Genomic DNA, 27,244 nt, shown 5'->3' on the forward strand with positions numbered 1-27,244 from the left:
ATATTTTAGTTCACAAATGTATAACTGTAAGCTGCTGTATAAATGTATAACTGAATATAGATGATCACTGTTTCATTTATTCTCAAATAAGAATGAATGCTGGGATTGTCAGGAATAATACATGGCAAAAGCTCCTGGCAAAGTACTCTACCTACTTAAACAGAAAGAGATTATGCAAATATTTAGAGTGCTTAGAGTATGGCCTAACTGCTGGGTAAATGCTTATTAAGTAGCCTACATACAGGGCCATGGACTAAAAATTATAACCCCGCTCACAAAACGAATGTCACCTTATTAGAGCCCAAATACAGTTGCAATATTATTAGCAAACTGTTTTTGCCAACATGTTTAAGGGAGAAGCTAAATTCTGGCAGGCTAAAATTACTGTCCCTGGCAGAAACACGTCCAATGCGGGAGGCAGTGACGCATCAGGGAATGCAGGAGGGCTACAGAGGGAGGGGGTTTGGGTCCGAGTCCTGGTTCTGCCCCTTAACATAGCTACACAACCTTAGGCAAGTCATTTCCTCTCCCTGCGATTCTGTTTCTTATCCCCAAATAAGTATAATGTCTAAACTGCCAGGACTGCCATGAGAACAGGCAAGTGTGTGTATGTGTAGAATGACTAGCAGAGAACCTGGCTCAAACCAGAGAAGGAAGGAAGGAATGAACAAATAATCAAAGCAGGTGAGCTTTTCCTCCTTTTTGGTATTGTCTACGGAGACCAAAGTACTTGTTCAGTACACGCTGGAGGAACAGTGGTGGGCCAGAGACCTACTGGTGGGCCAGCCCCACTCCCATTTCCTCCCTTTCCCACCTCCAGTATAGAGGCTGGAAATGCTACACACACAGTTCCCCAGACTCCTTTCTAGCTAACAGTGACACTAGCAGAAACTGGCTCAGGGAAGTCCCAGGAAACTTCTGCTATCTTGAAAAGGGGGTCAGATGTCACTGGTATTGCCTCCCAACCTTCCTTCTTCTCTTAAAGATGGAGGAGCCTTGTTACCATGAAAGAAAAATAAGCTCCACTTTATTTAAGCTACTTTTTGTCTAAACCTGCAAATACATCAAGCCAAATACATTATGAAAGAATACAAACCATGAATATAACTTTCATTAGGTCTAGTCCTTGCTCTCATGAGGACAATAAAAAGGGCTCACAAAGAAATGTAAAATTATAATGTATTATTAGTGTTATGAAGAAGGAGCACTTGAAATTCTCTCCTTCATGTCAAGGGTTTTGAGCCAGGGTGTGGTGTAGTGAGGGGGGGGGGGGAGGTAGAGAGAGAGATTGAGAATACATATCTGTGGTCAGGAAAGCTTCCTGAGAGGTCATGATGATATTGGGGAAGGAGGGGATTAGTGGGGAGAGAATTCTCAGCAGAGCGAATGGCAGGTGCCAGGCCCTGTGGAAGAACAGAAGAGTATGAAGTGTGAGATCTTCACCATGACAGCAGCTGTCTCACGGAGGCATGAAGACGTATAATACAAGATCAGACCATGGGAGGTGGGCAGGGGCAGACCTCTTTCAACTTTGTACTTATTTTAAGTATTTAGTTGTCTTTCCCCTCTAAGAGTAAGGAAAAGCAATATAAGTGAGTTTGGCAAAGAGGTGATGTTTTCATTTTGGATTCTGGTGGTAATTTATCTCTCTGTGGGTGTGGTGTGGTGCATGAGAAAGAGAGATTGAGGATATGTATCTGTGGCTAGCACAGCCAACCAGATAGCCAACGTCCATTCTCCCTTCTTCTTTGCCACGAGAAACCAGATTTTGTTTGGGGCAGCCATGTGCCATGCCCAGCTAAAGGACTACGATTGGTCCAAGCCAATAAGCACATTGCTCTTCCCTTTTTCCCAAGACTCCCTGGAGTCCAGGAATGGTCATGTGACCTGGATCTGACTGATGAGCCTCAGAAGTCCAGCTGGTGGTGGGGTGGGGGTGAAGGTGTGTATAGAGGGCACAGTCTTAGGGAAGTGTTTGCTTTCCTGATAAAAGGGGGCCCATGTGGTCAACACAGCCATCCTGAGACCACAGGGCAACAAACAGGAAGATGAGAGCCAGTATGCTAAGAATGATGATGCTTACAGTCAGGAAGACCCCGGGGCCCCGAGGGCACTGCTGGGAGGTGAGCTCAGGACCCCTATTTGTTTAAGCTGCCAATGCGTGGGTGGCCTGTCAGTTGCAGCCAAACACTTTCCTAAGTGACATGCAATCTTTTCTCATCTGACCAAAGGAGAAAAGGCTACAGATCCACAGCTGCTCACCACGCCTGGTAAGGAGTGTGCTCAGCAGCTCTAAGGAGCCGGCACTGCACTGGATAACATTCCCTTTCCAAAACCAGAACTGTTCGATACAGCAATAGAATGGGAACCAATTATGAAAAACTATGACTGTAACTTCAGGCCAACTAGCTGGATGGTACTTATAACGGAGGGGGCAGGCCACCAGACGAGGTAGATCATCAGAAGAGCTATTCTGCCTCATCAATGGCACCAGGGACACTCAGAATGGTTCTATACCAGCCTTTTAAAAAATGGGCTAAAAATGAATCCTCCTTCGATGCTTTTATACAGAATAAGTGAGCTGAGACGAACTTGTTTATGGAGAGCTGCGGAGAATCACATGTGAGCACGAGAGGGGGCGGTCATTACAAGTGATAAAGGGACTCCATCCACTGGAGTGCAATCTAAGGTATTCTAAGCTCAATTCAGAGTTTTTGAAATGGGCATGACTATTGCTTCCCTTCATCAAGGGCAGAAATTGGTTGGACACTATTGATCTGTTCACACAAGCCACCAGGAAAAAATCACTATGGAAAAGCAGGTTGGGCATGTGAGTTTCTACGGGACAAGAGACACTAAATGCCCAAATAGGACACCTGTTGGAATTCTGTGAGCGGGTTCAGTTAACTCTGCTGCAACTTAAAATTTCTAGTATACAATGCCAATCACTGTACGTGTGCTTACCTCCTACCTATGGTCAAAGTGGCAGTATTTAAAATGTGACAAAATAGAGACGTTCTTATAAACACACGGATAGAGAAATATGTAAAAATGACCATAATACTTTAGGAAAAATATTTTAAATAACTGCAGACAAGCCTTGAATTTTAATAAAATCATTTATCTAACAATGAACTACTACCTAAAGAAATATTACATGAGTAAAGGCAGCTGGCTGAAGAGCTGGCCTGTTGCGTCAGAAATCAGACAGTGACACATGTCCATCAGTTTGGGCTGCTATGACCCAGTGTCACAGGCTGGGTGGCTTATAAACAACAGAAATTGATGCCTCTCAGCTCTGGAGGCTGCAAGTCTGAGATCAGGTGCCAGCAGGGAGGGGTTCTGGTCAGGCTCTCTCTCAAGGTGCAGAGGTTTGACTCCTCGCTGTGTCCTCCCTGGACCGACAGAGAGGTGAGAGCTCTCTGGGGTCCTTTTCATAAGGACACTAATCCCAATCATGAGGGGTCACCCCTATGATCTAACCGCCTCCCAAAGACCCCACCTCCTGATACCATCACATGGGGGTTAATGATTTCAACACTGGAATTTTGGGGGAACACAAATATTCGGTCCATAGCATGACACAAAGGCAGGAATGTGAAGTATATTAAATAACCCTGGGGTTTTAAATTCCAGTAAGATTAGGAAGATCAAAAAGTCCTAACTAAGGATATTAAAGGAACTATAAATAGTCCAATATGATTTAAAAAAAAGTCATGATTGCCAATCTTAAGTAGATATGGGTAAATTTATTTCATGATTTGCAAAAACATAAAATATGCCTGCCTGAATATGCAACTTTCCTACAAATGACTATTGTACTTTACCTATTCCTTTCTTATGGTTATTAATTACCATTCATTAAGTGATAAAGTGTGTGTGCCAGGCAGTATATAAAACACCTGAAAGGGAAGGGCATTTAGATGTTTCAATGAAGAAACTAACATTTCAGAGTAGTTAGGAATATTGCTAATATCTACATCTCAGGATTATTTTGATATCCTCAGGGAAAGAATAGCATGCTGGGGTCTCCAAGACCACCCCCTGGTTTGATGACTCATTGGGAGGACTCATAGTACCCAGCACGTTACTCCTGGTGTGATTTATCCCAGCAAACGACACAGACCAAGATCAGCAAAGGGTCGGGTGCATGGGGCAAAGTGTGCAGAAAAGCAGGTGCCAGCTCCCGAGAGGCCCCTCCCAGTGGAGTCTCACAGGTTGTGCTCCATTCCTCCAGCAAGGAGCTGTCCACCAGGGAAGCTCACCAGAGACTTTTTACTGGGGGCTGGTCACGAAGGCGGCCTCTGCCTGGCACAGACAGACTACTCATTAAGTGGTGCCAGGGAAGCTGGTAATCCCAACAGGAGCATAAAATAAAATAAAGTAGGGTCCCTATTGCTACCATACACAAAAGTCAGCTCCAAACAAATTAAAGACCTAAGTATGAAAGATCGTTTAAGCTTTTAGAAGAAAATGGAGTATCTTAACCTCAGGGTAAAGAATGATTTCCTAAACAGAACAAAACAGAAAATGCACTGAGCATAAGAGCAATTGGACTACATTAAAACTTAAAACTCTGCTTATCAAAAACAAAATAATTTAAAAAATGAAAAGATAGTTAAATCTAAGAAAAGTTAGCAACAACTAATATAAGCTGACAAAAGAGTAACCCGTAAAATACATAAAGGACTGTTCTAAATAACTGGAAGAAGCATCTATACCTCAATGGAAAAAACTGGCCGAGATAAACAGACAATTTGGAGAGGAGGCCGCCCACAAGGTCAGATGACTCCACATGGGAAAAGATGTTCTTTGGATTCTCTGTCACGTGCCCTTAATGCCTAACTGAAACGCAGGCTTCAACAGCACTATTCATGTTTTATTTCATAAGCTGGCTGTGTGCTCATTTTATTAATCTTTAGCCTATTTTGTTGTACTCATTTTATTAATCTTTAGCCTATTTTTGGTGTTCTTTATGTTTTCCAGTTTTTTAAAACGCTGAAACATTTAAAACTTTAAAAATATATAGCTTAATACTTAATCCTCAGTACGATTTTGGAGACTCAATGGTAAAATGTATGAGAAATGCCTATGGTAGGCAACTCAATAAATAAACTGAATTGGAAATAATAAGAAAACTTCCTAGAGTCACCAAGCTAATAGAAAGTAGTAGTGCCAGAATTCAAACCCAGTTTTGCCTGCCCTCTAGGGCCAAGCATTTCCTAATACACCCTAAATTAACGAGTAGATAAACAAACACAAGTTTGTGTTGGGGATAAAGGCTTCTTATAATAAACTAGTTCTAGTTTATAAAATCAAACACAACAGGAATAGAGCAGAGGTTAAAGCACCATTTCAAAATAAAAGGGCTTACTTTTTCTTTAAGGAAATCTATTAAAAGAACATCATAGATTGTAACTGAAGTTGGATGAAAAACATCCTTTGGATCTTAAAAAGCTTACCTGATGCCAGTTAATAACATAAACTTGTACCTGAATCACTGTTCCGGTTGCAATGAGTTTCCAGGCTGGATAAGAAATGCTCATGTTACCTATTACTCTATCCCACGAACAGGGCAGCTTTGCTTCATGCTTACAGCTCCGACTTAATTCTCCCTAACTACCTTCTGTTCAACCACAATTATCTTCAGATTGGTGGGGAGAAATCAACTTGTGTCAGTTTTAAGTAGATCAAATTTATTAAACTCTGAAAATCAGTTACTTGAGGGCTATCCTGGCAGGCAAATCTACACTGAGTGGCCAGATTATTATGACCACCTGACGTTTGTAGGCAAATTAGCTATAATTTCGCGCTGAAGTTGCACCATCACAAATCTATACAGTGTGAGTTTGTTAACATTTTTTATTATTCTATTTATATATCAACTACCAAAAATATTTCTTTGAAAAATTTCTGAATTTTTAAAAAATGTTATGGACTGAATGTTTATGCCCCTATCCCCAATTCATATGCTGAAATCCTAACCCCCAATCTGGTGGTATTAAGAAGTACTGGCCGTGGGGTAATTAGATCATAAGGGTGGGGCCCTCACCAATGGGATTAGTTAGTGCCCTTTAAGAACACACCCAAGAGAGCTTGTTTTCTCTCTCAGCTCTCCACTATGTGGGGATCAAGAAGGCAGCTATGAGCAAACCAGGATGAGGGCTCTCACCAGATACTAGATCTGCTTTATCTTGGACTTCCAGCCTTCGAAATTGTGAGAAATAAATGTGTTGTTTAAGCCACCCAGTCTATGGTAATTTGTAGTAGCAGCATAAACAGACTAATACACATGCTAAAAATGAAATGCCTTAAAAAAGATACCAGACTCCTGACTATCCTCAGGGCCTTCCTGCCTCTGCATCTTGTTTCATGTGGCTCTCTGTGGCAGATTCTGTCAATCCATTCTGCATTCGTTTCTCCCTCACTGGGATTCTCTCACAGCTTGCTCTATGGCTGCCAGTACTTTTAGGCTCCCATTCTTCATTTCTTTGTGTGGCACAGCTTTGTACGGTAGAAGAAAACGGATATTTAGTCCTCAAACCACATCTCAATGACAGAACACTCCACTCAGGAGCACTGTGGCCTCTGAACCCGCCCATTCGAGGTTTCAGTGTCTGTCTGATGACAAGTGAAGTAATAAATATTGGTTTAACACTGGCTCTGTCTCTGGACCATCTGACAGCATGTTTTCAAGCCAAACCCAAACCAGATGAAGTTCAAGGCAACTTTGATGAGCACCTAACTGCTGGCTGGTTTCGGATCTGCTGTGGCGCGTATGTGCACCCACACACACAGGCCATGCCCCTGCCTATGAGAGACACCCCCTCACAAACTGACAGCAGTCATAGTCAATACACAAATACAGATTTGTGTAGGTCTAAATTAAACAAATTTCGGATGAAGGCAAACTACAAGTTCATTCTTCGCCTTACAAAGGATGAGCTGCAGAGACTCTCTAACATCCTCTGCCACATTCTATTTCTACAAATTCAATTTTCACAGGAACTTCTCTACTGCTGAGAGGAGGAGGCCAAGGGAGAGAATACCAGCTTTATTTACTTATCTTTTTTTTACCTCACAGTGGACCAACTTCAAGAAAATTAATTAAAGTCTAGCAGGAAAAGGTGGGTCAGACTCACTCTAAATTTCTGTGCACAGAAAGTTGCAGGTGAGTGCCATATTCAAGACTCAGAAGAACAGTGCCCTCTCTAGGGCATGAGATGGTAGAAGTCAGATCAAACGGTCTCTGAGGGGTGTCTTTTGGCACTGGAACTGCATCATTTCTATGGCTACTATCACTGTGACCTGCATGCATTAATCACTGAATTTCTCTCGGGGTGACCCTCCTGAAAGCATTTCAATATATAACTTGATAGATCTACTAGCTGTGATGTTAGATCATTTTGCAGTAAAGGCATTTGAGAAGGCTCATCTCCACGCAATAAAGTATATTCACTCTCTGTTGCTTCATATGAAAACAGCTAGACACATCCAACAAATGTGGAAGGTAATGTTTGGACAGAGTGACGGAAAAGCAGCTTAAGTGGCATATGAAATCTGCCTGGGGAGCTCTGTAAGGCGCCTCAAAGAAGCAGAAGCTGGTTCAGCCGCACAGCTCCTGGAACAGGTACAATGCGTGTCCACGGGGTAGGCAACTGAGAAAGCATACTGTGCACAGGGCCTGCAGCTGTGGACACAGCTGTGGTTTTAAGTAAGAGCCCACCCAGAAAGTCATGAGGGCAAATGCTGCAAACTAGTGATTTTCGAGAGAGCTGCCTCTCATATGGGCAATTCTATGCAAACTGCTTGGGGAAGTAGCAGCAGAGATGTCCTTACTTAACAACAGTTAGTGATTCTCTTGAGAAATGCTAGGAAAACCAGTGCAAAATAATAACTCAGACAAAATAAGCAATTGAAGGGTATTTAGGGAAGTTTAGGTACAACTTTAACCCCTGAGATCGCAATTATACACTTCAACTATGATGCTCCCCAAATATATCCCCAATAGATTATTTCCTCGAGTGCTGAACATTTATATTAAATACATGCATCAGCCACTGTCCATGTCTGACTTCTAAAATGTTTAGTTACAATGCCGAAAAATGTTTATCTTCACAAACTACAACCTGGGTGTAGGAGAAGCCCATTACAGCATATTGAGAGCGGCCAACCATCTCAGTTGCCAACAACACAGTGGTTTCTAAGGGTGCGAGCATTTTTGGTACTGAAACTGAGTCAGTTCCCAGCAAACCAGACTGGCTGGCTGCCCTCATTCTTCGTACAGTAATACGAGCTCCACAGTATAACTATAAACATTACCACCAATGCTAAGAGCTCCATAGAATGCAGTCTGCCCACAGGGTTTGCCAAGCTAAACTGTACAGAAGGCTCTTAATAAACTTGAAAATAAAAACCCATAAATAAGTCCCGGAGATATAATGTACACCATGGTGACTGTAGCTACTAATACTGTATTGAACATTTGAAAGTGCTACGTGACTAGATCTGAAAAGTTCTCATCACAAGAAAAAAAACAACTTGTAACTATGTATGGTGATAGACGTTAACTACACTGCCTGTGCTGATCATTTTATGATATATACAAGTATCGGATCATTATTGTACAGCTGAAACTGATGTAATGTTATGTCAATTATACCTCAAAAAAAAGAGATTCTAATTCAAAAATAAAAAACGTTTTTTAAAAAACCCGTATGACTGAATGCCTGTCTGGTCTCCCTGTGAGCTCTTGGTATTTTATAGACAGACCTCCGACCCAGGCACTGACACCTTCCAGGGGGTCCAGGCAGCAGAGGTGGCACGAGTGAATAACAGTTTGCATCAGGCAGGCCTCACTCCTTCAGGGTGACCTACTAAACCAGTCCTAATGCAACCTTTCCAAGGAGGATAACAAGTCCTCCTAGCATGCTGTCAGATGACGCCGGATTCCAACACTGGGTACTCATTTACAGGAGATGACGGTGTGTCCGAGCATTTGGCTGAAAAGACCATATTTCCAAATCAATTTGGTAGATAGCTAGGACTGCTCTAAATCAGAGCAAAATATATGGCAATGAAAGGCAGGAGAGGAATAGTCATTTAGGCAAATCGTGTAATCAAACATCCACTTCTCTTCATAGGGCTCTTGGCTGTTGCTGATTTTCTGTGCAAGCTTTTGGAATATTTTGAATAAGAGCTGGAAGTCAAAGAAAGAAAAAGCTCACACACAAAGCCCCCCTCTGGTCCTCACATTCCTGTTTCCTACAGGAAAGAGACAGTACTACTATGTGGTCCAGCGTGGTGTCACCTGATAAATGACAACAAGCCAGGCCATCACTCCGCTCCTCCAGCACCAAGGTCTGCCACAGGTCCTGTAATTTATGATCCTGTTTAATCCTCCAAGGGTCCCAGGAACATGGATATCACCCCCACCCCTGACTTCCAGAGAAGGAGGTTGAGGACCTTGCCCAGGGTCAAACAGCTCCTAAATGACACTTAGTTTTAAACTCGGGTCTACCTGTCTCCAAAAGCTTCTATGAGCACCTATGCTTTGAGCACCTACTGTGTGTCAGATACTGTGGTAGCTCTGGGATACTAATGGATAAATGGCAGAGAATGTGTCTTGAAGAGGCTCACAAGTTGGGAGGAACAATAATAAGCAACGCCACTAACAATTATTACAATTATAGAGGGCTTATCAGGTGCCAGATATCATGTAAACTGTTTCCCAAACCATACTTCAGTTAATCCTCCCACTATCTATTGGCATAGCTATTATTTTCCATGTTTTATGGGCCCTGAGGCTTGGAGAAGTTAAGCAACTAGACCAAAGTCACAAGGTTAATTATAGTGATATCTTCTGATTCCAAAACCCAGACTATTTAACTAGACTGACAAATGCAGCCCACACTCAGTACCACATTAACGAAGTAGATGGACAGCTGAGTTTACAAGTAGAAGGAATCACTAATACCTGGAACTTTTGGAGAAGTTTTCAAGAATACAGGAAATGGTGATGAATCCCAAAGGAAGACATGGTGACTGATGACCATGACAACAGCAACAACATGAATGGTGATGGGAAGGGCAGATGGTTCAGCCACCATTTCTTCAATGATTATTCTGTGCCAGCCCTTTCACGTTCATTACCTTACCCCATCCCATAACAAGCCTCTGAGGTAGGTACCATTATTAGCTTCATTACATAGAGGAGTGGCTGAAAGTCACATGGCCATACAGGATGGAACTGGGACTCGAACCTCTGCAGAAAAGACAGTGCTATGGCTGTGCTCTTAATTACCACCTTATGCTGCCCCTTTGCTAATGCAGTGGAAGAAACATGAGGAGACACTCTATCTCCCAATGGGAAGAGCCTCCAAGTCATGTTGCAGGGTGGGAACACAGGGAGGGTATGACCTACTAAACCAGTCCTAATGCAACCTTTCCAAGGAGGATAACAAGTCCTCCTAGCATGCTGTCAGATGACGCCAGATTCCAACACTGGGTACTTATTTACAGGAGATGATGGTGTGTCAGAGCATTTGGCTGAAAGACCATGTTTCTAAATCAATTTGGTAGATAGCTAGGACTGCTCTAAATCAGAGCAAAATATATGGCAATGAAAGGCAGAAGAGGAACTAGTCATTTAAACAAATTGTGTAATCAAACTAAGAAAGAATATAACCATCCTATCCAAAATCTTAGCATCACTATTTTAAACTATGGCCATTTTGTTAGAACACCACAGGGGTGATGAGCCAAGCACATGACACAGTGAAGGTGGGTCAGGTGGACAATGGAAGGGACAATGTGACAAGGAGTCTCCCAGTAGGTAGACAGCTCCCTCAGGAAGCAGCTGGCCTACGTGTCTAGGGCTAATAAGGCTACAGGGAGGGTAGGCAGAACTTGGCAGGGGCAGTTGGGAAGGAAAGATGGCTCAAGAATGAATCCAGAAAGTTCCCATCCTTATGACTGAGAGAATAATAATATACCACCAAACAAAAAGAAATCTCCACAAAGGGACTGAACTTGGTTTTCACATAATGAAACCGAGGGATGAGTGGAACAACCAGGCAGATGTGCCTAGGGCAGTGGTTCTCAACCTTCTGGCCCTTTAAATACAGTTCCTCATGTTGTGACTCCCAACCATAAAATTATTTTCGTTGCTACTTCATAACTGTAATGTTGCTACTGTTATGAATCGTAATGTAAATATCTGATATGCAGGATGGTCTTAGGCGACCCCTGTGAAAGGGTCGTTCGACCGCCAAAGGGGTCGCAACCCACAGGTTGAGAACCGCTGACCTAGGAAGAAGCACAGAGCGAAATCTGGTCATGTGGGAGGCAACTAGAAAAAGTGGTTGTGGAAGCTTCCTTCAGTCAGGGTCTTTGTTGCAAACAACTGACTCTGGCCAGTTTAAGAGAGAAGCATATTAGATATCAGGTAGCTGTGAGTTTTAAGGAAAGCTGGAAAACCAGGTTTTGAGGCTGAAGGGGCAGAAGCTGTACCTCAAATCACATGCAAAAATGCTTCCAGGGAGAAACACTGGTCTAAGCACAGATCACCCCACTCCCAGCCTTCCCACTGTCACTGCTGATGGCGATGCTGGATGCTCATAATTCTGGGACCCTGCCCACTGCTGCCCCTGGAGAGTGGATGTAGCTGCAAACTCACTCATCAGGGTGAATCCTGCCTTCTGTGTCAACAGCTAAAGATTCAAAATCTGCTTCAGGTGTGCCTGCATGGTTAAGACCAGGTCACATGCCCTAACACAGTGGTTCTCAACCTTGGCTGCACATTAGAATCACCTAGGAATCTTTTTAAAATCCTGATTTCTGGGCCTCATCCTCTGGGAATTCTGTTTCTTTGTTACTAATGATGAGGCCCAGAAATCAGGATTTTAACAAGTTCCCAGATGATTCTAATGTGCAGCCAAGGTTGAGAACCACTGCCCTAACCGTATTGGCTCAGTGGATAGAGCGTTGGCCTGTGGACTGAAAGTTCCCAGGTTCGATTCCAGTCAAGGGCATGTACCTTGGTTGCAGACACATTCCTAGTAAGAGGTGTGCAGGAGGCAGCTGATCAATGATTCTCTCTCATCGATGTTTCTAACTCTCTATCCCTCTCCCTTCCTCTCTGTAAAAAAAATCAATAAACTATATTAAAATAAATAAATAAATAAAAATAAAAAGACCAGGTCACATGCCTGAGTCTAGCTGCAAGGGAAGCTGGAAAGAACATCAGGGCATCTAGCTTCAATCACAACAGGTAGTTTCTGCCTCCCTCCAAGACACATATGGGAGGGGAAATGGAGTTCAAAAGTACTGGAAGGTCAAGAATGATAAATGTCCCTTGCAATATCTGTTCTGTCTTCTAAATAATTGCTTGTTAATTTTACATGTCTCTGAATGAACAGAGTTTAAGATGGCAATGTTAAGATTTTGAACAAGATGGTCACATTATTTCTTAGTGGAGTAGAAGCTGCTATACCGATAGAGTTGATTTTTCATGCTGTGGGGGAGCCAGTGGTCCCAGGATGGGCTGTCAGCAGGCTGAGAAAAGCACATCTGTCTTCTGTTCCGAAGTGCGGCAAATCTCCTGCAGCACGTGGCAAGTGTGGGACTCTGGGACCATTTTTAATTTACTGATAAGTGAAATTTTAAAATGTGACATCTTTGAGTACTGCTGCCCTGGTCTATTAAACAAAGAGAAGCAATTCCCATGCCAATATCACCCAATTAACTTAACCTGATAATGCTGATGGAGTCCAGGGCTGTCAGGATGGCCTAGATTGCAACTGAACAGCACCTGTTTCCACTTACAGAAACGCGGCTTCACCTTTATACCGAGACAGAGACAGATCATTTTGTATTTTGTACACCTGGGGCCGGCTGTCATCAAATTCTAGTAGGGAACTTTGTCCTCCCACTTCAGCTCCCTCTCTCCCTACTTTCTATGCAGCCTTGGCCGACGGAGGGCACGGGTAAAAGGATTCACTCTGGCAGGGCTGTACTCTCCGAGGGTCCACAAAGGAGTCCTGATGGTGGTGAGTGCACAACCCTGCAAATATACTGAAAACCCTGAATTGTACACGGGGGGGAGGGGCAGGGGGGCAGGAGGGCAAAAGCGGTTTACATTGTTTGTGTGGAAAATAATACAATAACTGATAAGTAATAATACAAGAATAAACTATTTCACATATTCAGAACTGTATACCTACTTTGACCACTCTGTATGATATGGGAATTACATCTCAGTAAAGCTCTTACTGAAAAATAGCTAGTAGATGTAATTTTAGTTATTGGATGGTACTAAATGCAAGACAGTGTTCTAAGCATTTTTTTAAAGTTTTATGAGGAGCCTATAAATAGGTACCATTATTACCTGCATTTTACAGATAAGAAAACTCAGCTACGAAGAGATGAGCTAGCGTGCCCAAGGTGACAGGGATCCAGGATTTCACTGTAAGCAATCTGACTTCACAGTCATGTTGTTAACAGCTATACATGTACAGAGGTGCGGGCTCAGGCAGGGGCCTGGGGGCACTTGTCACAACAGAACACGGGACACACATAAATGTCCACCCATCAGGAACAGTCCGAACACATTCTGGTATCCTGTCCACTGAAAAGTGGGAGGACTGTGTATGTGCTGCTGTGGAGAGGCAACAGAAACAACGTAACCAGATGATGTGTCTTTCTTGCTCCCATTTGGGCTTTTTACAGAACACTATCCTATCTAATAAAGAGGGAATATGCTAATTGAACCTCACCTGTCACAAAGATGGTGGCACCCACAGCCAATAAGGAGGGAATATGCTAATTGACTGCCTGCCCTCAAAGATGGTGGTGCCCACAGCCACAAGATGGTGGTGCCCAGTACCCTCAGTTTCGCCGGGGCAGCAGGCGCGATCGTAGGCCGCTCTGCATGCCTGCCTCTGGAGACCCCAGTCCCCTCAGTCCCCCAGCTGCCCAGGGCTGGCCTGAGGCGCAGGCAAGGCTTGGATGGCGGCTGCCCAGCCGCCCAGGGCCACCCAAGGCTCAGGTAATCAGGGCCAGCTAAGGCTTGTGCTGCCGGCAGTGGCAGCAGCAGAGGTGTGATGGGGCATCACCTTCCCCTGATCGCCAGGTCACCTCCTGCCCCTGAGTGCTACTGAACTGTGAGAGGGGGCAGGCCAGGCTGAGGGACACCCCCCATCCAGTGCATGAATTTTCATGCACTGGGCCTCTAGTACGTACATAAGCATGACAATTTTTTGTCAGCTTTCATGAAAAACTAATAACTGGTTTTCTCAGAGAAGTAGGTCAGTGGTGGCAGAAAGTCTGCCTTATTCCTCTGAATACTTTCTGTCTGATTTGACTTGGTTTTCCAAACTCTGAGAACGGCAATTCTACTCCAATTGCAGGGAAGCCTTCGCTCACCCACCAGACCAGACCAGGGCCTCACACTGCATGTCCTCATCTCACCACTCACCAAACTGGGGTCACTTGCTCCGGTGTTACTCTCAGTGTCACTCGCAAAGGCCACCAGTTCATTCCATTAGCATGGCTTTTTCTTGCCTCCTCTCTCTCTCACCAGCCTCTAAGCTGCCTGAAGACAGGAACTAAGCTGGTTTCTCACTAAGCAGTGCCAGGCACATAAGCAGACCCTCCACAATGAACTGCTGTTATCTATAGACAAACAAATGAGTAAATGGATTAAGGTCAAATTACCTGACTTTAACTGCCACAGTCCAAGGCACAAGCAATGATTGGTGGGACAGAAAGGCTCTAGGACTAGAGACACAGTGGCACAAGCAGCCTTGAGAGGAACTTAAGAAAATGATTTAGTACTTTGATTAAAAACATGTACTTCGGCCCTGGCTGGTGTGGCTCAGTTGGCTGAATGTCGGCCTGTGTACCAAAAGGTTGCCAGTTAGATTCCTAGCCTGGGCACATGCCAGTGTTTCGGGTTCAATCTCCATTAGGGGGCTTGCAGGTGGGAGCTGATGGATGTTTCTCACATCAATGTTTCCCTCTCTCTCTCCCTTCCTCTCTCTTTAAAAATCAATAAACACACACACACACATATCCTCAGGTGAGGATTAAGAAAAAATACATCTACTTAAAAACACATACACATTTACTTTAAAAAGAACATTTACTTTCATCTACTCCCAGAGAATTTATGGAACCATAGTTCTTTCCATTTCAAACCCTTTCCATTATCGTTCCTAATTAATTGAGGTATGTAAATTCATTGATCTGAAACCTGGCAAGCATAAACATTTACTCACGTAGTGATCCGGTACCATATTGCTAACAGATCAAGCTTAATCAGGTTCTACAGGTTCTTAAATTACACACGTTATTAGACAAGATCCATTTAATTTTGCATCTACCTGCTACCAGACATTTAGAGCAACTCACTGTTGAATCTATACTATGAGCGAACTTAGTCAGGATACAATTACTAAAATAAACTGTTTGACATAATGGGGCTCTGGTATGATATAAAATATACATTAATGTGCTTGGGGGAAAAAAGATTAAGGAAGGTATATTATCCAAGTGAAATTTCTAAAGTGCTACCTTACATATCAGATACAATTTCTTCACAAGAATATTTATGGATTATGACAGCAGCATTTCACCCAAATAATTGTATTAAGAAAGGAGTAGTAAACTTTCTTTACAACCCAAATAACATATATTAAAAAGAACCTACCAACAGTTCCACCAAACTATTTAGGAACTGGAGGGAACAACATAGAATTCCACACACGCGGTGAGTTTCCTACATTCTGGCAATTGCACAATGGGTGTCCTCAGCGGCCTGGGCATTTAAATGTGCTCCGTTTTCCAACCTCATTGTTTTTTTCATTGCACATTCTGATCACTTGACCAATTACTTGATAATTAAACTCCTTTGGGATCGTGCTCCTTTTTAGCATTTCATTTGTTGCAGAAAATAGGCCCATCAAAGAGGTGAAATGTTCCAATTCTAGAAAATGAGTGTTCGCAGAAAAAACAATGAGAGGAAAGATGTAAATATTCCCATCAGTTAAGCAGAAGCTGGAAAGACACTAGTTTTGTCTACACCATATCTGTGTGCCAGGGGATCTGCAAGCTTGCACAGGAAGGGCGGAGGGTGGAAGTGGGCTCCAGAGCTATTCTGCTCTGAAGGCTGGCCCAGCATCTCTAAGCAGACCATCACAGATTCTCTACCAATGTCCTCTACAGTCCGGTCTGTTCCAAGGGAAAGCAGCCCTAGATGGGAGTTGAAAACAAGAGCACTGAGATCATCAATGATTTTTGTTCCGTGGATCCTCTCATCCTTCTTTTGAGTCATAGAGCCCTTATTAAAGGATATGATGAAAGCTATAGACCTTACCCCACTCCACCCCAAAGCATCTACACAAATACACTGCATTTTGCCCAGTTTTATGGGTCCCCCTAGTCAGATGAAGCCTCTTCATGGGCCTGGAACCCAGATTTAAAAACCTGCATCTAGAATTCCCCAGTTTGATATTATATTTCTTAGTGCCCCGGAAGGGAATCATCATAAAAATTTTCTTTTAAATCTAAGATTTTCTATGAAAATCTGTGTCTCTCTTAGATATGGGTATAATTTTGTTTCTTTGACAACTCTCTCTTTTCTCCCTGGCTAAACTTGTATCTTATCAACCACAATAGCGCTATGTGCTTCTGTCTCCCTTCGGCTGGTCTTGATTTCCTATATGACTTATATTTTCTTTGGTCCTGATTAGTCAATTCTTATATTTTTCCACTGTGTGTTTCTGTTCATTTTAAGCCTTCTCAAATGTCCCCATGGAACAAAAACATAACACAAGGATCTCTCAATTTTCAGTTTTTGATCCAAACACTAGAAACCAAAGAGAAAAAATATGGAAGGTGTTGTTTTTCTTAATCAAAAGACAATTGTTAATTACCTGCTGTTATTCAGCTCCAGTCATTTATTTTCATTGAATAATCAAACGTCCACATTTTCATAGCTACAATTAAGAAGCTTTTAGCCTTTAATTAAAAGTAGAGTTTCTGCATTAAGTTTATACTTTGGTCAATTATAATATCCACATATTGACTATGAAGAGACAGCTCCAACAAGTCAAATAAGAGTGTCCATATGTGCACGGAAAGGGCTCTTACCCTGGGGCCATGGGGACCTGTAAATCCAGATGGGGAAAATCTACATTTTCACTAACCTCTCGCTCAGGGGTGGGAAATCTTTTTTCTGCCAAGGGCCATTTGAATATTTATATCATCATTCATAGGCCATATAAAATTATCAACTTAAAAATTAGACTGCTATATTTGGTCAAACATTTAATTTGCTCACCCCTAATGCCTTGGCAAGGCCAGACCAAATGATTTTGTGGGTCTTATACGGCCCACAGGTTGGACGTTCCCTACCCCTGCCTAGCTGATATTTAGCATTTCCTTCTATTATGACTTGGGCAGAAAAACATAGTGGTATTAATGCTCCTGTGACTTTGTCACCAGCAGAAAGCACAAGGATTTTTCCTGTCTTGTTACAGCTATTGTAATATCTCAAAATATTGTTTAAGCTCAGCACCACTTTGGAATTATCGCAGTTATGAGCCCCGCTTTTAGATTGTGTTATATAATAGATCAACGAAGAAGCATGTATATCATTGTATCGAATACTTTTTAAAATATTTTGATAACTGTATTTCCATATAATTGGTCTCCTTTGAAATGACATGCATTTTGTTTTAAGCATTTAAAAACATCCTGAGAGGTAGTCCAAAGGCATTACCAACCTGCCAAGGGGTCCAAGCTGCCCCACTGGGTGCAAAGAGGTGACAGCCAGCAGTGAGTGCAGCCCCTCGGCCATAACACCATGTGGCAAAGGCTGGTGGGGAGGGAGAATGATCACTGGCGCCAACAATGCTGCTTCTGATCGCACACCTAATCACAAACAACTTTTCAAGTAATGCTCCAAGCTCCCTAATTAGCTATATTAGGTAAATGAGCTCAAACCACTTTCAATCAGCCTCGGCAGAAGGGAGGTAGTGTCGCTGATTGCCTGGCTGCTTTAACAGCACTTCTAATGGATGTGGAGGAGCCACGGAGCCACGGAGCTACAGGTCTGGCTGATTGCTCCTGGTAACACACGCAGCATTCGCCTGCACAACCTGCAGGAGGAGCCCAAGTGGGCAGCCCCCGCCCATTCCAGGCGTGTCCCTTTCTGGTACTCACATAACCCCTTTTTTATGTTTCTGTATATTAAACTGTACACCAAATTGTCTTTAATCTTGGCATTTCTTGGAGCCTAAAATAGGCACTTAAAAATAAAAACTCAAGGCTAATTATACAGCTGAGGAAATGAACCTGAGCTAAGCTTCTTTTAACAACAACAAATCCTACTGTAATAGGGACAAAAGGTTTCTGTTCAATGGAAACTTCCTGAGTACCTACAGTGTGGTAGGCATGCAGGCCCTTATCGCTTTGTATGATAGGGAGTGAGACACTGGTTGCACAAAAGACACAACATGGAAGGCAACTGCCGGTTAGTCCCGAGAGATGTCCTCTAGGGAACTGACTAGTGCTCACTCATTGCAAGTGCCAGAGAAGGTCTCAAACCCAGCCAATCCTTTTGACTTCAAGCCTGAGGAGAAATTGGTCTGGGGCACGAGAAGGACGTCTGAAAGCAGCATGGTTTCCGTTAGCTCCCACCCGGGGAGATTTGCATGCCTACTTCTGGCTAGGAGGGAAGATTAACCAATCATGATATTCCAATCCATGGACCGCAATGCCGTTATTAGAAGCCTGACATAAACCTCTATGTACCAACATAAAAGTATTTTTCCAGACAGATGGAAGGGGAAAAAGTCACAGAACAATGTATACAAAGTGATGACACTGACATAAGAGAAGTTGCTTTATATACCTTTAACTATGGTGACCTTAAGAAGGACTTGGGGGTGGAAGGTGAGGATGGGCTTTTCAGTTTATTCTAGATATAGATTTGAAATCTTTACAAAGAGAATCTAGTCACATAATACTTGTATAATTTAAAAATCTAATAAAATAACAATAAAACAGATCTATTGCCACCTACTAAATCAGTGGTTGTCAACCTTCTGGCCCTATAAATACAGTTCCTAATGTTGTGACCCAACCATAAAATTATTTTCGTTGCTACTTCATAACTGTAATGTTGCTACTATTATGAATTGTAATGTAAATATCTGATATGCAGGATGGTCTTAGGTGACCCCTGTGAAAGGGTCATTCGACCGCCAAAGGGGTCTCGAACCACAGGTTGAGAACCGCTGTACTAAATCCTACCAAAGATTAGAATGAAAATAATTACATGTTTCCATGTGTCCATATTCCTTATTTCTGGGTCAAACATGGATTTTTGTCTGTTTTAGTCACTGATGTAGCACAAAGTAAGCATTCAATAAAGATTTGTTTTAAAAAATGAATTAATTATTCATTTAATCCAGAAATCTGTGCTGAGTGCCTACCAGGTGCTAGCTCCTTGCTTGCTCTCTTAGGTCATGGGAAACATAAAATGATTTATTTGACCTGCATTCACTGACTACCTTTTGTGTGCCCACAGTGTTGGGTACTAGATGAAAATGCACACCGATACAGATACATACACTCACTGCCCTTTAGAATTTAGAATTAAGCTTGGGGAAGGTGAACTTGTAGAGGGTTGGAGGAATGAGATAAGGCCTTTTGTTCGCCAGAGCCTTAATCCTTGCTTTAGTTTTCAAAATTATGACTCTGAAGCTTTGCTTATCTTAGTCTGCCTTGTACCAGAATTATGTTCATGCTTTTGTGCCTGCCTAGTTGAGGAAAATGAATACTAACTTTCCTGGTCTGTGTGAACAACGAAAAGACAAATGGCTTATTCTTTGCCTTAAGCCTAGGGTACCAGAGCATTCTATCTTTGCTCGGTGATTTTATTCCCCAATTCTGTCCACTCCTAATAGAATTAGAAATCTCCAAGTGGGGAAGGAATCTTAACGGTCATTTAACGGCCCAGGCTACTCTTATATGGACCTTGGCCCAACTATTCACATCTAATTGAAGGTGAGGGGCTATCCAACTAGAAAAAATGGAACCTTTCAGGTCTCACTTGGTTCTTTTCAGAAAACCAGAATGCCATTTATCAGTAATTCCCATAGCATCCCCCTATCCTAACCACCACTCCATTGACTCCTTTCCTCTCCATCCTTTGCAGCCATACCTGCAGAAGCCTCCTCTATCTGGGAGTTAAGACTTTCCACCTAAGTGGATTATTTTGCACTTATCTACAGCAATCACCTCTGTGCACGCGCTTTCTTTCTTTCTTTTTTTTTCTTCTTCTTTTTTTTTTGTTTTGTTAATCTTGATGCAGGGATTTTTTTTCATTGATTTTTAGAGAGAGTGGAAGGGAGTTGAAGAGAGATAGAGAGAAACATTGATGTGAAAGAGACACATCGATTGGTTGCCTCCCACACAGGCCAGACCAGTCCTGGGATCAAGCCTGCAACCAAAGTACAGACCGGAATCGAACTCAAGACCCTTCAGTCTATAGGCTGATGCTCTATCCACTGAGCCAAATCGGCTAGGGTCATACCCTCTCTTTTCAATGTCTCAGAATCATTTCTAAATCCAATTCCATTTTTCACGTTGGTCCCAACAGAAATGGTCCCAAAAACTCAAATATAAGATGCCCTGGATCATTTTAACTCTGAAACTAAAATGGATTCTGTGTTAACACAGAAGTTAACTTGGGGAACAACATTAAATCAGAGGGAGTTTAGATAAAGACTTCTGCTTCTAGTGATCAAAGGTTTCTTAATCTATAAATCCAAAGAGTTCAATACTGAAGATCCATATGTTCTTATCCAAAAGGGTCTGTGCCAAATAGCATTTGAAATTTGAAGTTTTTCAAACTTTAAAATACCAATACTGGGCATAGGGCAAATAACAAATAACACTTGAAGCTGGGTCTTGAGTATCATTTCCCTAGCAAATATTTGAACATATGAATATTCTCACTAAGAAGGATAAATAGAGACTATAAATAGCCTCATGCCAGTTCAGGTCAGTTATGCTGCCAACTGAATAAGTTTCAAAATTACGATAAACCTCTTAGTTTTCAGAGCTTTCTGCATTTACGAATGGCAGGTAAGGGATTATGCTCGTATATATTACCCAACGCAAAGAGCCAGGTCTAAGTCTCCTGACCATTCTACATAAAGATCCTTTTAAAGCAAAAATGTTTGGTTGTCTTCCTGGATATTTTCGTCAAGTTCTGTTTAGGAAGCCCTGAATGGCAGAAGTCACCCTGACTTAATTATTCAAACTGGTTACAAAGCAAAATAAAACCTACAAACTTAAAGCATTTCCCTTTGAAAGCTGGGCATGGTAAGACTAAAATACTGATAGCTTTCTTGCTAAACACCATTATCTTTAATAGTTGAAGGGACTTTTCACAAACCACTTGCATACACAATTGTACCTAATACATTTGTTGGCAGAGAAACGGCACCAGGTGTTAGATCAGTGGAGTCAGACCAGACCTCGGTTCAGCAACCTCGGTACTTCAGTGCTGACTAAGAAAGAATTCAGAGCCAAGTTTCAAACTATAAGGGAAAGTTTACTTAGAAAGTCACAGAGGTAGAAGTGAGTCGTAGAAGAAAAGGGCTCAGGAAACAAGTTACAGAGGCAAAGAAGGACGCGTGGAGCTTAGGAGAGGGAGGCGAGGAAAACGGGCCTGGGGGACTCCATAGAGAGAGCCTCACCCCTTGGGGATATTTATCTGGAGGCCACAGGGGAGGATCCCAAATAGAGATGCATCAGCTTTCCAGGTGTGTCCTGAGGTCAGCCAACGTGTCACTTACCTGGTTTTGCTGCTTTTCTGGACCTGGAGCTGAAACTTGAACTGAGGCCTACATGTATTTGATGCACGTCAAAAGCTCATTGTCCTGGGGGCTTAATGCTTAAGGACAATTCACCGGCCCCTTGTTCGTTCCCCCCTCGAAGGGGGTCTAACACACATGACTAGCAACATGCTAGGGGAGGGGAAGGTCAGGGGAGAGTCCGAACCCCATGACCAGCGATATGCTAGGAGAGGAAAGGTTACCCTAGCACAGGGGTGGGCAACCTTTTTGTGAGTGCATGCCAAAACCAGCAAAATCTCTGATTCAAAATTCTTCTGCGTGCCAACCCTAACTTTTTGAGAACATGTTACGCCTACTTGATATCTCTTAAGGTGTACGTATGTGAAGAACCTTGAAGAAATAATAAAATTCATTCAAGCGGCAAAAACATAGTATATGATGATGAAAAATACATTTATTTTTTAATGTATACATGTTATGTAAAATTATTTATTTATCTAAGATGCACCTATACTGAATTTATCTGAAAAATAAAAAAGTCGATATTAAAAAAAAAAACTATAAGTGTAAGATTATAAGAGAGGGTTTTGCGTGCCAGCAAGTTACTGGCATGCCATGTTTGGCAGGCGTGCCAGGGGTTGCCCACCCCTGCCCTAGCATATCACTGGCCTTGTTTTCCCAGTTTTGCCCATTGCTAAGCACCCGGAGCTGTCCGCCCCGGTGACCTTCTGCACCTGGCCTATCGTCCTTGCTATGCTCTTATTGTCTAACTGCCTACCACACACTGAAAAGAAAAAAAAAAATTCAGGGCCCTGTGCATTTTAGTCTAGTAGTTGCTTCTCAAACTTGACTGTCCATAAGATTCACCTGCGGATCTGTTGCAGTGCTGACTGTCTCACTGGGTCTGGGCAGGCATTTCACACAAGCTCCAGGCTGCTCTCTAGGGACCACCGTTCTTGTAGGTGGCTGCTAAGAGAAACGCACGAGGTTTGGAAATACATGGACTTGAGTTAGATCCTGACTCCACCACTGACATGCTGAATGACCCTGGGGTAAGTACTTAACTGCTCTGAGCCAGTTACCACCATCAGTAAAAATGAAAACAACAGTGACACCTCCTTTTCATGACTATAATGAGTAGGTGAGCTAGCAACAGTTCCTGGCAGATAACAGACCTTGAGGTCCAGCCTAAGCCATCTGTGGCAGGCTACATAATGGGCACCCAAAGATGTCCACATCCCAATCCCCAAAATCTGAATACGTTATCTTACATGGCAAGAGGGGAATTTGCAGATGTGATAAATTAAGGATCTTGAGATGAAGAGATTATCCTAGGTTATCTGAATGAGCCAACGTATTCACAAGTGTTTACATAAAATTAAGTAGGACTAATAGAAATATAGAATCAAAGGTCAGAGGGAAGATGCTCTTTCTGGCTTTGAAGATGAGGGAAAGAGCCTCGTGTGTAGTCTCTAAAGCAGAAACCTTTAGAAGGAAGGCTTCTCTGAAGATCCATGTTAGACTTCTGACTTCCAGCATTTTAAGAGGATAAATTTGTGTTGTTATAAGCCACCAAGTTTGTGGTAACTTGTCACAGCAGTCATAGGAAACTAACACACCATCTAGGAATAATGCTAGTGCAGACTTGCCTCACATCACATAATAAAGGATTTCCTGAGGCGGAGTCACCACGTGAAAGGAAATCAGGTAACAGCTGACCACGTGGAGGTCAACACACAAAGAATTCTTTAAGGAGACTTTTCATCAAGGGAAGAATTCCTTCCACGTTTTCTGTTTGATTGGTTATGGCAATTTTTAATAAACAGGGCTGGACACGTGTGTTAATAACGAACTATACTAACGGCAGAAAGGAATCTCTTGCACTGTAATTGTATCATCCTGTTCCCACTTGTCAGCTTCCCACATAATTGCTGAAATCTAACAAGGCTCCTGGGGACAGTATCAGTGGGTCGATGCCTCAACGTCAGGAGGACCGAAGAAAGTAACCCTGGGCTTAAAACTGAAGGACTGAAAATCAATGGTCTCAATATTTATACAAATCTTCATTTGCTGTCTGTAATGTGGCTTCTCTCATAGAGAAGCTTTATGAAAATATAAAATACCAGGATAACAAAAAAGATGTCTGTAGAATGAAACATGTTTTGCCCTGCATTCTTCAGCTCCAACAGCTCCTCTTAGCATCTCTGGTTTTGCATTTCCCGTACCAGAAGCTGAGCTCCGTGGAAGGATCTGGGTATCCTCTTTCCAACTACCACATGCACAGCATCTAGCACTGTTACACACTAAAAATTTGCGGATGAACAAATATTATGATAGATATTTGTAATGAAAAAGCATATTATGACTTTCATTAGGAAAAGAATTACCCATAAAGTTCTTTTTCTCCAGTTTGAACTTAAAACGACTTGGCCCAAGATATTACTTATGTGGAACTGAAAGTATGCTTTCTGATTTTATTTGCCTATGAATACATGCATTTAACAATGTGCTAAGCAGTCAAAGCAAATAATTACTTTTCTAGTGTCTGCCCCTGAATAAAAACTAAATGAGGAGGAAGCCACTAATTGCATATTTAAAAATGATAACTAGTTTTAAAACATTCTGCTTAATCTCAGACCACGACACTCAAACAGTCACAGTCCTTTCATTGGCTCAGTTACAACCCCACAAACAGCCCAACTCTTCAGACCAGATATAAATTATTCTTGAGTCGCACTGAATATAAAATACATATTCAAACCAGTTCACATTTATAAGGTCTTCTGACCAACAGTAGGGCTGATCATAAAAACCATATCTTTCAATTTACGGGGCTTCCTCACAACCAGAGAGTCCCCAGTCACCAACACCAACCTCATTCTCAAGCTCCTTCGGGCCACAAGACTCCCTAAAGCGGCAGCAGTAACCCATTGCAAGGGGCATCAATCTGATACAGGACTCAATGCTCTAGGGAACAAGGCAGACAGGGAGGCGAGAAGGGCAGCCACACAGCAGCCTGCAGAATCCCAGCTCTTTGCTATGCGGGCTCTTAACCCCTCCCACGCCACAGAGGAACTCTCCTGACACACAGGCAGGAGCTGTTTGGAAAGGGGCCTGGCTCACCACGGCAGGAAAACTATCCTCCCACAACAACAGACACCCAAATCCCAACCCAGACTCACCACTCCCTCCACGCAGGACAAAGGAAAGCTGAAATACTGAGGAAGAAATCGCTAAGAAATTATTTAAAAAATAATAATATGAAGGGATAGCAAATAAAGTTTCAAAACATATAAGAGACCTGAAATCCATAAATATGTCACAATATATATTTATATGCTGTGTATGAGGTCCCTAGAACAATAAGAAATGCAAAAAAATTCACTGTTAATAACTCATTCTCCAATTGCCCCCCTTAAAAATCAAACTGCCCATGCCCTAACCGGTTTGGCTCAGTGGATAGAGCATCGGCCTGTGGACTCAAGGGTCCCAGGTTCGATTCCGGTCAAGGGCATATACTTTGGTTGAGGGCACCATCCCCAGTAGGGAGTGTGCAGGAGGCAGCTGATCGATGTGTCTCTCTCATCCATGTTTCTAACTCCCTCTCCCTTCCTCTCTGTAAAAAAATCAATAAAATACATTTAAAAAAAAAAATCAAACTGCCCCCCTGTGGGGCGTGTGCCCCACACTGGGAACCACTGCTCTAGCCCTTTGGGAGATTATCTCTACACTCTCAACCTCACTTGCCACCTCCTTGGCCAGCATGCCGGCCAGTTCTCTCCAGGCCCACCACTGACTCTCCCCGTGGTCCTCCGCTAGAGCTGGGAGGCTGGGTATTTCTCCAGGCATCCTACGGCGGGGACGCTAAAGCCCGAAAGGACAGGACCACACCAGGCACTCCTGACCACACCAACAGCGGTCAAGCTACGGGGATATTCATCCTGGGTCTACTCCTCCAAGTTGAAGTGAACCTCTGCACCCCAGACTCCACCGCCAATCAGCTTGTAGCTGAGGGTCAGCCTCGGACCGACTGGCCTCAAATTTACAAAAATTTCCGAGGAACCGTAAGCCCTGGACCCTTACTCTACTCCCCTATGAGCCAGGCTTCCCCCATTGCTTCTCACTGTCCTGTTTGTGCTGGTCCCTGTCTTTTGGCTCCTGCCCTGGCCAGCCCCCTCCCTACTGCAGAACACTTACCCTATCCTTCCTCAAAGAAGTCCCTTCTCCTTTTCATCCCAGGACTGAACACAGTTACTGATGTTCTTATGGGATCGTTATCTGCAGGGAGATTTCATAGACTTTTCCTGGGACCAAATAAGCTGGCTAGAAGTCAACTCTGGGGATTAACTTAACTAGAATTCAGCCTGGGAGGCCCTTACTCACTCTTTATTCTGGCTGGTAGTATTCCTCGAAGTCACCCATGTCATTTTTTACTTTTTATTGAGCCATTGCCTTCTACCATCTGGTTGAAATTACGCTGTATCTGTTAGAGTCTACAATGACTTCCCAAGCCTTCTCCTCCTCTTACTGTGTATGCAGATCTACCCCATACCTCTTTAACACCTCCTAAGTCCTCACTATCTCTCTCGAACCCTCAACCTAACACATCAGCTCCTCAACACCACCAACCCCACTCTCGCGCAGGACTGATGGCTCTGTCTTCCCCTCTCATCAACTAGCTACACGGCAGCCCCAGCCTCCTGATACACATGGGCCACCTCCAGTCTACCCTTCCACTGTAAGATACATGGAGGGCCCCTGTTCCAACTCGTGTGCCTTGGTGAACTTTATAACTTCCAACTCACAGAAATGACAAGAGGAACGCTCTCAGGCAGAGCCGTTCAGTCACTCCAGTCATATTTAAACAACATAACTGAACACTCATCCAACAAAGTCCCCATCTTAGGACCAGTTACAACCAACACTGTCCTAGCACATCAGGCACCTCTTTGCACCAACAGAACACTCCCTGCAGGAAAAGTTTTAGAATATCTTGATCAACGTTCATGCAACTTTACTCTCAACCTTCCTCCAACTGGGCTAGTGCATAACCCAACAGCCCTGTTTTTGAACCCACGTGCCTCCCCATTTGATTATCAGCCTGGCCCATCATCTCAGCAACCTTCCCAACGACCAATACCTCCCAGTTCTGTTTAGGTCAACCCCTTTCTTGCGCCAGCTATTCCCATGGCAGATTTGCAACTCTCAATTAAATCTAACTGCCGTCGACTGCCCTCCCACAGACTCACGCATTCTAAATTTTGGGTGGAGACGGAGAGGAAATATATCTTTTTTGAGAACACCACCACTGGGGCTACACAGGTCAATCCCAAAGGCCCTTTCCAGCCCCTTATGGGGGCAACCTTGGCTGG

At 43.0% G+C, this 27,244-nt stretch overlaps 2 protein-coding genes across 3 annotated transcripts in view; both read right to left on the reverse strand.

Annotated features, from left to right (window-relative positions):
• Positions 1-27,244, reverse strand: part of CPPED1 (calcineurin like phosphoesterase domain containing 1) — a 112,226-nt gene that overhangs the window by 56,800 nt on the left and 28,182 nt on the right. The gene's annotated exons all lie outside the window — the stretch shown is intronic.
• LOC132233100 (mitochondrial import receptor subunit TOM6 homolog) overlaps positions 1-27,244 on the reverse strand; it is a 32,475-nt gene that overhangs the window by 2,420 nt on the left and 2,811 nt on the right. The window lies entirely within an intron of this gene.

This window comes from Myotis daubentonii, chromosome 4 (assembly GCF_963259705.1).
Source record: "Myotis daubentonii chromosome 4, mMyoDau2.1, whole genome shotgun sequence".
Taxonomy (NCBI): domain Eukaryota; kingdom Metazoa; phylum Chordata; class Mammalia; order Chiroptera; family Vespertilionidae; genus Myotis; species Myotis daubentonii.